The sequence below is a fragment of the Cervus canadensis genome, chromosome 4, assembly GCF_019320065.1.
Source record: "Cervus canadensis isolate Bull #8, Minnesota chromosome 4, ASM1932006v1, whole genome shotgun sequence".
NCBI classification, from domain to species: Eukaryota; Metazoa; Chordata; class Mammalia; order Artiodactyla; family Cervidae; genus Cervus; species Cervus canadensis.
Window position 1 is genome coordinate 83,601,607 of NC_057389.1, and position 12,279 is coordinate 83,613,885.

Genomic DNA, 12,279 nt, shown 5'->3' on the forward strand with positions numbered 1-12,279 from the left:
ATGAATTTTTTCAAACAGAAGGGCTTAATAATAGTTTGAAATATAACTAACAAAAGGAGGTTCACACCATTGCCATACCTGTGTATTGTTTTTCTCATGGTCTTATCAAGTATAGTAAGACAGTTTAAAATATCAAAGTGGGGGGAGGGAGGTGGGAGGGGGGTTCAGGATGGGGAACACATGTAAATCCATGGCTGATTCATGTCAATGTATGGCAAAAACCACTACAATATTGTAAAGTAATTAGCCTCCAACTAATAAAAATAAATGAAAAAAAAATCAAAGTGTTAGAAATCAGAAGAATATAAAATTCTCATTTACAGCTGACATGATTATCTACGTTAAATATTAGCAATGATATGTAGTAAAGTACTATATTTTAGTAGTCTTAAATATTACACTTCTATGTATCAGCAGCAATTCAAAAATGTAATCTTTTAAAAGCACCATTTATAATGGCAACAAAGTCACAAAATACCTAAGGTTAAATTTAACAACTATGTGTAAGACCTATATACATAAAATTGTAAAAGTTCCTAGGAAGGGACTGAAAGTGCTAAAGAAAAACAGAGAGATATCATATGTTCATGGATGGGGACACTTGTAAAGATATCAGGTTTTCCTAATTTGATCTATACAGTCAAAGTATTTCCAGTAAAAAGCATATGAGCATTCTTTTTTTTTTCCTCTTGGAACTTGAGAGAACAGTTTTAATGATTACATGGAAAAGTTAAACAGCCAGTACTAGGAAAAAACACTCCTGATAAAATAAGAGAAGAGAGAATGGAGAAGGACAAGACGAACAAGAGAATGAGGCAAAAATTTACCTATTATGTATCAGGACTTATTGAGATTTAGTAAGTTTGACACTTGACAGAGTTTGCATGACTGATCAGTGGAGAATGGAGGAAAGCATTCAGTAAACAAAGGTTGAAAAAATGATTTTCTACTTGGAAAAGGGGAAATTGGATCCCATCCTCACACCATGCACAAAATCAAATCCAGATGGAATATAAAATTTAAAATAAAAAAGAAAAAACTTTAAAAGTTGTTAGAATATATCATTGAGTATCTTTCTGACTTTGAGGTAGAAAATAGTATTTTAAGCAGGACACTAAAAAGCAATAATTCTAAAAAAAATTAACCAGTTTAACTATATTTAAGTTAAAATATTCTGTTTATAAAAAATACCATAAATAATGTATAAAGGAAACTTCATACTATAATGTTTTTGATAAATATTATCAACAAAGGATGAGTAACAGAAATGAACATAGAAGACAGTCAGGCATACCCAACCACTGGCCTTCTGGGAAGTGCCCCCAAACCTGGCTCAAGTCTGGACAGGGGCTCCCAATCCGCTGGAGAACCTGTGGCTCTACTATAGTTATAACCCACATGCTGGACCAAGCCTGTTTGGCTTCCACTGCCTCAGCTGGATCCTGAATGTCATATGTGTGTCCATTTGTTAAGTTTGAGGAGAGGGAACTTGGGGTGACCAATGTGTTCTAGAAGAGAGCATCTAGACTCACAGATAAGATGCTAAACATATTAGCAAAGTTATTTTGATTGTTCGTTGAAGACCTTGCAAGCAAACATTACATGTTTAAGCACTCTTCATTCTTCAGATGCCTTACTGCCAAGATTACATGAAAACTGACTGGCCAACCTCATCATCTTTTTTAAACTGAGACTCTTTAAGAGGTAACATGAATGGTATCATGCCCTTTTGAAAACATAAACACTTCTGAGCCCGTTTTTAGAATCAAAGTCAACTTGAAATCTTCAAACTGAAATCCATCCCCCACTTGCTCTTTGTGACTGCCAATATGTCCAGCAAAGGATAATCCAGGGCACATGGTGAGGCTTCTTGCATATATGCATGTTTATGTAAAAACATGTACAGATAGTGCCCAACTTGCTGTGCTCCATCACTTCAGGCATGTCCAACTCTTTGCGAGCCGTGGACAGTAGCCCACCAAGCTCCTCTGACCATGGGGTTCTCCAGGCAAGAATGCTAGAGTGGGTTGCCATGCCCTCTTCCAGAGGATCTTCCCAACTCAGGAATCAAACCCATATCTCCAGCATCTCCTGCATTGCAGGCAGTTTCTTTACCCACTGAGCCACCTGGGAAGCCCTTTAGCACACTAAGACCCCCTAAATCTTGTTCCCATTAGCTCATGGTATAAAAATGTGGAGACGCAAACTTACAGATTTGTCTCCTGACTACCTCCGTAAAGCATGTAACTGGTCTGTTATCAGCTGCACACAAGCCTCCTGAATGCATAGTTTCTCCAACCCTGCAGAACCCCTTAAACTGCTGCTGTATGTGAACAACACGCAGTAAACAAGAGCACCAGTATAAAGACATATGCTAACTGAATAGTGTCGGAGCGGCATTTCACATACTCCCATCAAGCACAGGATATGAAGTAAGCAAAGAACAGAACCAGGAGAAATCCCTGTCCTACAGCAGGGCTGGTAGGCATTGTAAGTCCCCAACTTACAGTGTTTCAATTTAAAATATTTTGACTTTATGATGGTGTGAAAGAAATACACATTCAGTAGAAACTGTGCTTTAATTTTCAAATTTTGCTCCTTTGTAGGCTAGTAATATGTGGTATGGGGAAGTACCAACAATCCGAAACTCCCAGTCAGTCACGTGATCATGAAAGTAAACAGCTGATATACTTATAACCATTCTGTACCCATACAATATTCTATTTTTCACGTCCAGTTCACTGTTTAATAAGCTACATGAGATATTCAATACTTTATTATGAAATAGGCTTTGTGTTAGATTTTAACCCAACTGTAGGCTAATTCAGGTGTTCTGAACATTTAAGGTAGGCTTGGCTAAGCTATGATGTGTGGTAGCTTAGGTGTATTAAATTCATTTTCAATGTGGCATTTTCAAGTTACAGTGGGTTCATTGGGATGTAACCCTATGGTAAGGCAAGGAAGAGCTGTGTGTGTGTGTGTATTTTAAAACTTAAGTTTCATTTAGTAACAGCTGCCAAAACAGTAAAATTTAAGTATGCAGAAGGATCTCCGAAGACTTTTCCAAAGACAAAAAGTGGCGGCAGGCGGGCGGGCGGAGAGTCATATCTATAAGCTGAATGATATAATAATCAAGGTCATGAAGCTAAGGAAGTGCTCTGTAAACTGATACGGGTCAGATAGATGAAACAGATATTCATATTGTGAGAAGAACCCTGCACCCAGATTTGGCTTAGTCCTAAAGTATTTGTCTACCTGCGGCAAGTTTCAAAAACTCCTAGGGCCTCTATTTTTGCATCTGTTAATTAATTGACCAAGATCAACTGGACAGAATATAGTTGGTTTCTGCTTCAGATACTCAGTGTGCTCAGGCAGCCTAACAGGCTAATTCCCTCTGGGTAAATGAGGGAATGATAGTTAACAATTTTCAGTTATGTGGCAAATATATTGTTATGGGTATTGCTTTATTGGAAATTTAGTTTTATCTCTATTAAAATAATAATCATCATTTTCTGCTCCCCTAATGTGCTAATAAGCCTGTTACATCATGTTACAGTACCCCATCTTTATCTTTACTGACCTGACCTGCATTTTACATATGATTAAATCAAAATTAAGGAACATTAAAGCAAGTCAACCAAAATTAACTTTTTTTTCTGATTTTATTAGATTTACTAGTGTTAGGTCTGTGTGAATTTGTAGAAAAAGCTTATGTAGTGGGTGAACAAAAACACACTCCATTATAGAACTAAAATTTTGACAATAGAAAAAAAAATCTAAATGAGAGTTTGCAGTATTTTTTTAAGAAATGAAAGTTTCTTTGAGTCCAGTGGAAATTTTTAAGTGTGATAGGTCACTGCCTGTGGAAAAAACTAATTAAATCCTGTTTTTGGGATGGGGAGAGGAATATAAAATTCCTACAGAAAAAGTTTTTTTAAAAATGGACAAAATACACACTCAGCCATTTCATAGGAGAAATATATGTATAATCAAGGCAGAAAATGATGTTCAATGTCACTAGCAGTAATGGAAATGTGAATAGAAGCACAATGTGATACCATTTTGTACTCATTAAAATAGTATTGAGAAGTATGAACAGTAATAAGGTTTTGGGAGAATTTGAATTACCAGTCTTTCTTTTAAATTACTATTAGAGTATAAATTGATAAAATTCTTTGGAAAGCAAGTTTGGTCTTTTCTTGTAAAATTCAATATTTATATATTCTCTGACTTAGAAATTTCACTTTTATGTATATATCCAAAAGAAACTCACATATGTATATTCCAGGAGACATGGAGAAGAATGTTCAGAGAAACACTGTAAAAGCAAAAACCTAGAAATAATTCAAATGCCTATCCATAGAAGAATTGATAAATGATAATATATTCACACAATGGCATGTTATGCAACAGCAAGAATGAATTAACTATATTTGTATGCACAACATGGATAAATCTTAGGAATTTCTACACTGTAATGTTTTCTGATATAGTCCATTCTTTGGCATAATGAATACAGTGAAATTAAGGGTACTTAATATTTTAGACATGTAGAGTTTTTATATATAGGTATTTTTAGTTGACAGAAAATGACATTATGGTTGGTTATTGTGCCTTGTCAGGTTGGTAAAGCTAGAATGTCACAGAACATAGACTTCCTAGGAAAACAAAAACAAATACCAAGGAAGTACAACTTAAGCAAAATAAACCACAGCATTCACTTCAGGAGTGAATCTTAGCAGAAAATAGGCATTTTTAAAAGACATGTTTTATTACATGTATGTGATATATTAAATTTTATCTTCCCTTTAGGATCTTATTTTAGCAAACATTTGTAAATTAAAATAGCATATTTAAAGCAATATTCCTATTTGGTTTTTATGCAAAAAAAATCTAGTCAACATAGTCATAAGTTTAAGTAACATAATCAGAATATTTTTCAATTTCATTTAACCCTTTCAAATGCCTTGCAAAATATAAGTAGGAAAAATTAAAATATCTTTTCTTGAATTAAAAATTGCTTATCCCAGTGGTTTTCAAAGTTCAGTGTACCTCAGAATGAACTGCATGGCTTATTAAAACACAAACCCCTGGGCTCCCATCCCACAGTTTATGATTCAGTAGCTCTGGAATGGGACCTGTGTATTTTCATTTTTAGCAAATTCCCAGGTGCTGCTGATGCTTGGGCTAGGGAATCAAATTTTAAGAACCAGCATTAGGTCCCATTTGTTTATTTTTGCTTTTATGTCCAATATTCTGTGAGGTGGGTCACAGAGGATCTTGCTGTGATTTATGTCAGAGAGTGTTTTGCCTATGCTCTCCTCTAGGAGTTTTATAGTTTCTGGTCTTACATTTAGATCTTTAATCCATTTTGAGTTTATTTTTATGTATGGTGTTTGAAAGTGTTCTAATTTCATTCTTTTACAAGTGGTTGACCGGTTTTCCCAGCACCACTTGTTAAAGAGATTATCTTTTTTCCGTTGTATATTCTCACCTCCTTTGTTGAAGATAAGGTGTGCGTAGGTATGTAGATTTATCTCTGGGCTTTCTATTTTGTTCCTTTGATCTATATTTCTGTCTTTGTGCCAGTACCATACTGTCTTGATGACTGTGGCTTTGTAGTAGAGCCTGAAGTCAGTCAGGTTGATTCCTCCAGTTCCATTCTTCTTTCTCAAGATTGCTTTGGCTATTTGAGGTTTTTTGTATTTCCATACAAATTGTGAAATTATTTGTTCTAGTTCTGTGAAGAATACCATTGGTAGCTTGATAGGGATTGCATTGAATCTACAGATTGCTTTGGGTAGTATAGTCATTTTGACAATATTGATTCTTCTAATCCATGAACACGGTATGTTTCTCCATCTGTTTGTGTCCTCTTTGATTTCTTTCATCAGTGTTTTATAGTTTTCTATGTATAGGTCTTTTGTTTCTTTAGGTAGATATACTCCTAAGTATTTTATTCTTTTTGTTGCAATGGTGAATGGTATTGTTTCCTTAATTTCTCTTTCTGTTTTCTCATTGTTAGTGTATAGGAATACAAGGGATTTCTGTGTGTTAATTTTATATCCTGCAACTTTACTATATTCATTGATTAGCTCTAGTAATTTTCTGGTAGAGTCTTTAGGGTTTTCTATGTAGAGGATCATGTCATCTGCAAACAGTGAGAGTTTTACTTCTTCTTTTCCTATCTGGATTCCTTTTACTTCTTTTTCTGCTCTGATTGCTGTGGCCAAAACTTCCAAAACTATGTTGAATAGTAGTGGTGAGAGTGGGCACCCTTGTCTTGTTCCTGACTTTAGGGGAAATGCTTTCAATTTTTCACCATTGAGGATAATGTTTGCTAAGGGTTTGTCATATATAGCTTTTATTATGTTGAGGTATGTTCCTTCTATTCCTGCTTTCTGGAGAGTTTTAATCATAAATGGATGTTGAATTTTGTCAAAGGCTTTCTCTGCATCTATTGAGATAATCATATGGTTTTTATCTTTCAATTTGTTAATGTGGTGTATTACATTGATTGATTTGCGGATATTAAGGAATCCTTGCATTCCTGGGATAAAGCCCACTTGGTCATGGTGTATGATTTTTTTAATATGTTGTTGGATTCTGTTTGCTGGGAATTTTGTTAAGGATTTTTGTATTTATGTTCATCAGTGATATTGGCCTGTAGTTTTCTTTTTTTGTGGCATCTTTGTCTGGTTTTGGAATTAGGGTGATGGTGGCCTCATAGAATGAGTTTGGAAGTTTAGCTTCTTCTGCAATTTTCTGGAAGAGTTTGAGTAAGATAGGTGTTAGCTCTTCTCTAAATTTTTGGTAGAATTCTGCTGTGAAGCCATCTGGTCCTGGGAAACTTAAAAACTTTTGCACAACCAAGGGAACTATAAGTAAGGTGAAAAGACAGCCTTCAGAAGGGGAGAAAATAATAGCAAATGAAGAAACAGACAAAGGATTAATCTCAAAAATATACAAACAACTCCTGCAGCTCAATATCAGAAAAATAAATGACCCAATCAAAAAATGGGCCAAAGATCTAAACAGACATTTCTCCAAAGACATACAGATGGCTAACAAACACATGAAAAGATGCTCAACATCACTCATTATTAGAGAAATGCAAATCAAAACCTCAATGGGGTACCATTACACGCCAGTCAGAATGGCTACTATCCAAAAGTCTATAAGCAATAAATGCTGGAGAGGGTGTGGAGAAAAGGGAACCCTCTTACACTGTTGGTGGGAACACAAACTAGTACAGCCGCTATGGAGAACAGTGTGGAGATTCCTTAAAAAACTGGAAATAGAACTGCCATATGACCCAGCAATACCACTCCTGGGCACACACACCACAGAAACCAGAATTGAAAGAGACACGTATACCCCAATGTTCATCGCAGCACTGTTTATAATAGCCAGGCCATGGAAGCAACCTAGATGCCCATCAGCGAAGGAATGGGTAAGGAAGCTGTGGTACATATACACCATGGAATATTACTCAGCCATTAAAAAGAATTCATTTGAATCAGTTCTAATGAAATGGATGAAACTGGAGCCCATTATACAGAGTGAAGTAAGCCAGAAAGATAAACACCAATACAGTATACTAATGCATATATGTGGAATTTTAAAATATGGTAATGATAACCCTATATGCAAAACAGAAAGAGACACAGATGTACAGAACAGACTTTTGGACTCTGTGGGAGAAGGCGAGGGTGGGATGTTCAGAGAGAACAGCATTGAAACAAGTATACTATCAAGGGTGAAACAGATCACCAGCCCAGGCTGGATGCATGAGACAAGTGCTCAGGGCTGGTGCAGTGGGAAGACCCAGAGGGATGGGATGGAGAAGGAGGTGGGAGAGGGGATCAGGATGGGGAACACATGTAAATCCATGGCTGATTCATGTGAATGTTTGGCAAAAACCAATACAATATAATAAAAAATTAAATAAATAAATAAATAAAGATACTGAAATACAAAAAAAAAAAAAAAAAAAAGGACCAGCATCTGTAAGTTTTTGGAGTCACACACCACTCGGCTCCTTTCCTGGAGTCAGTGAGCTGTAGAAGTCATATGTTGCACTGGAGGCCATACAGCCTGAGTCCTGTCCACTGGTGTGCTCAGGCTGTGAGGTCCACAGTATCAGCCTCTACACACAAAAAAATGAGTTGGGTCAGGGGTCTCTAAAGAAATTTCAGCTCTAAAATTTTATAAGCCTATTCTCTTTCAGTAAGTCAGTGAATTTTCTTATTTCTTGATATTTATTGTTATGTCATAGCCAATATGAGTTTATAGAAACTTTTTAACAGGTAATAAGACTTGTGAAAATCAATGTCTAGGAGAAAATTCCACATTGAGAATTCTTTTGTTTTCCTATAAAGTCTTGGTCAAAATAAGTGGTAGATATCTGCAAAAATATACTTAGACATTTGTTAAAGGCCAACTTTAAATTTTTAGGGGTCATCATACCTCATTATGATATGGGAAGGAGTCCACCCTGTCTAAAAATGTGTCAAGTAACTTTTAGTTTATTCCCAGCATAAATTTCTCCTGGATGTTGACATAAGTGATACTGAGCCCATGATTAAGAAATTTTCTGTCTCAGAGATGAGCAACTGACTTTCAAAGGCGAATGAGAGTCTACTTAGCTCCTCCACTGAACACGTACTGTAGATAACCTGAAGACAGCAGTCTATTGCTAGCTTTTGTAACCTGGCTTCACCCCATTTTGTGTCCATTAGTGAAAATGAACCTAAAGAAATGGGTATCTTCTAAGTGGGATAAAGTCACTGTGGAGGAAAAAAAAAGTGCAATTGAAATAATATATGTAGGATGTTTTTACAAACAGTTTATATTACCTCATAAACATGCTCCCTAAGAATCTCTTAACATCTTTATATTTATAGATACCATCAAGAGAAGATGAACTACTAGGTCCCCACATAGGTGTGATAAATGATAACTCGAGCAATGATGAGAATGCAAGCCAGACTTTAGTCATTTATTTCCAGCTTTACTGCTTAGAGGTTTCAGTCAACAATCTTACTAATGTCCCTTGGTGATTAAAAATGTCTGCAGGGGACTAAAGATGATTTGAGGCATGAGAGTTCAGAATACTGATTCTTGTTTAACCGTATTTCTTGCTCCTTTCTTATATTCCGTAACAGATTTGACATGGAACATTGTATACGACTCTGATGCCACATGCAGGCACAATTTCAAAATTATTAGAGTAGAAAATACTTTTCCAGTGAGGAGTAATTCTCTCCAGATGAGTAGTGAATTTTTATTTTTTAAAATACTAATTTATAAGAAAAAACACTGCCTAGTAAAATTTTCATTCTTAAAAATGCATCAAATTTTTTTCTATATCAGGCTTCCCAAGTTATAAAAGGAATCGTCATAATTTTGTGTCTTGTTTTTAGGGCTACTAATTGGCCCAGAATAAGCTGCAGGAAATCAAGAGTGTGTTCAGTATCTCTACATCATATTATCATATACTCCTGAATCATTTCTTCTCAGGTAGGCAATCTGCTGACTATAGCTTATTTTTCCTTCCAATTTCAGGCCTGACTTCACTAAGCATCCTAGAAGAAGGGTAAACATACTTCTCACTCCTAGTGTTGTCCTTGAAACTAACAGGTTTGGAGTTCACTTCCCTATGTGTTTTAACCCATGATCAGTTTAAACCACAGACGGGCGTGTGGGTATATGTGTATATGTGTTTGTCCATGTGGGTATATGTAGATGTATATGCCTGTGTCTATGTATTTGTTTTGTATCTATGTATATATATATGTATTTGCATGTGTCTGTGTGTCTGTCTTTACCAGAAGGGCTAACTTTTCTCTGTAGTAGACTAATGCAGTATCTGTAGATTTCTGTAGCCTACAGAGGATCTATGGATGGAAGTTCATGACATTGTACAGGAGACAGGGAGCAATACCATCACCAAGAAAAAGAAATGCAAAAAAGCAAAATGGCTGTCTGAGGAGGCCTTACAAATAGCTGTGAAAAGAAGAGAAGCAAAAAGCAAAGGAGGAAAGTAAAGATATACCCATTTGAATGCAGAATTCCAAAGAATAGCAAGGAGAGATAAGAAAGCCTTCCTCAATGATCAGTGCAAAGAAATAGAAGAAAAGAACAGAATGGGGAAGGATAAGATGTCTTCAAAAAAATTAGAGATACCAAGGGAACATTTCATGCAAAGATGGGCTCAATAAAGGACAGAAATGGTATGGACATAACAGAAGCAGAAGATATTAAGAAGAGGTGGCAAGAATACACAGAACTGTACAAGAAAGATCTTCACGACCCAGATAACGATGATGGTGTGATCACTCACCTAGAGCTAGACATCCTGGAATGTGAAGTCAAGTGGGCCTTAGGAAGCATCACTACGAACAAAACTAATGGAGGTGATGGAATTCCAGTTGAGCTATTTCAAATCACAAAAGATGATGCCGTGAAAGTGCTGCACTCAATAAGCCAGGAAATTTAGAAAACTCAGCAGTGGCCACAGGACTGGAAAAGGTCAGTTTTCATTCCAATCTCTAAGAAAGGCAGTGCCAAACAATGTTCAAACTACTGTGCAATTGCACTCATCTCACACGCTAGTAAAGTGATGCTCAAAATTCTCCAAGACAGGCTTCAGCAATACGTGAACTGTGAACTTCCAGATGTTCAAGCTAGTTGTAGAAAAGGAAGAGGAACCAGAGATAAAATTGCCAACATCTGCTGGATCATCGAAAAAGTAAGAGAGTTCCAGAAAAACATCTATTTCTGCTTTATTGACTATGCCAAAGCCTTTGACTGTGCAGATAACAACAAACTGTGAAAAATTCTTCAAGAGATGGGAATACCAGACACCTAACCTCCCTCTTGAGAAATCTGTATGCAGGTCAGGAAGCAACAGTTAGAACTGAACATAGAACAACAGACTGGCTCCAAATAGGAAAAGGAGTACGTCAAGGCTTTGTCACCTTGCTTATTTAACTTATGTGCAGGGTGACGTATATTGTCACCCTGCTTATTTAACTTATATGCAGAGTACATCATGAGAAATGCTGGGCTGGAGGAAACACAAGCTGGCATCAAGATTGCTGGGAGAAATATCAATTACCTCAGATGTGCAGATGGTACCACCCTTATGGCAGAAAGTGAAGAAGAACTAAAGAGCCTCTTGATGAAAGTGAAAGAGGAGAGTGAAAAAGGTGGCTTAAAGCTCAACATTCAGGAAACAAAGACCATGGAATCTGGTCTCATCACTTCATAGATGGGGAAACAGTGGAAACAGTGGCTGACTTTATTTTTCTGGGCTCCAAAATCACTGCAGATGGTGATTGCAGCCATGAAATTAAAAGACGCTTGCTCCTTGGAAGAAAAGTTGTGACCAACCTAGACAGCATATTAAAAAGCAGAGACATTACTTTGCCAACAAAGGTTCGTCTAGTTAAGGCTATGGTTTTTCCAGTAGTCATGTATGGATGTGAGAGTTGGACTATAAAGAAAGCTGAGCACCAAAGAACTGATGCTTTTTGCACTGTGGTGTTGAAGAAGACACTTGAGAGTCCCCTGGACTGCAAGGAGATCCAACCAGTCTATACTAAAGGAAGTCAGTCCTGAATATTCATTGGAAAGACTAATGTTGAAGCTGAAACTCCAATACTTTGGCCATCTGATGTGAAGAACAGACTCACTGGAAAACACCCTGATGCTGGGAAGGATTGAAGGCAGGAGGAAAAGGGGATGACAGAGGATGAGATGGTTGGATGTCATCACCAACTCAATGGACATGAGTTTGAGTAAACTCCAGGAGGTGGTGATGGACAGGGAGGCCTGGTGTGCTGCAGTCCATGGGGTCGCAAAGAGTCATACAAGACTGAGCAACTGAACTGAACAGAGGCTAACGAGCTATTGCTACTCAGTAATATATCCAATACCAAAGAAATGTAGCGCATATGGCAGGTGTAACACTAATAATCCTTAAGACAAAATGTTTTGGTTTTTGTTAAACAGAAATGAAATGTTAGTTTCAGCCAACCAGGCTCCTCTGTACATGGATTCTATAGGCAAGAATACTGGAGTGAGTTGCCATGCCCTTCTCCATTATTAAACAGAGTGCCCCATCTTTTCCAAAAAGAAAAGAAAAAAAGTCTAGATGTTTGTTGGGACTACATAGAGAAAAAAATCTGTAAAACTGAAGGTTCAAATTATCATTTACTTCCAATAATCCTTTTCTCTTTCGCCATCTTCGTTGGTTATGTCATTGAATGAGGT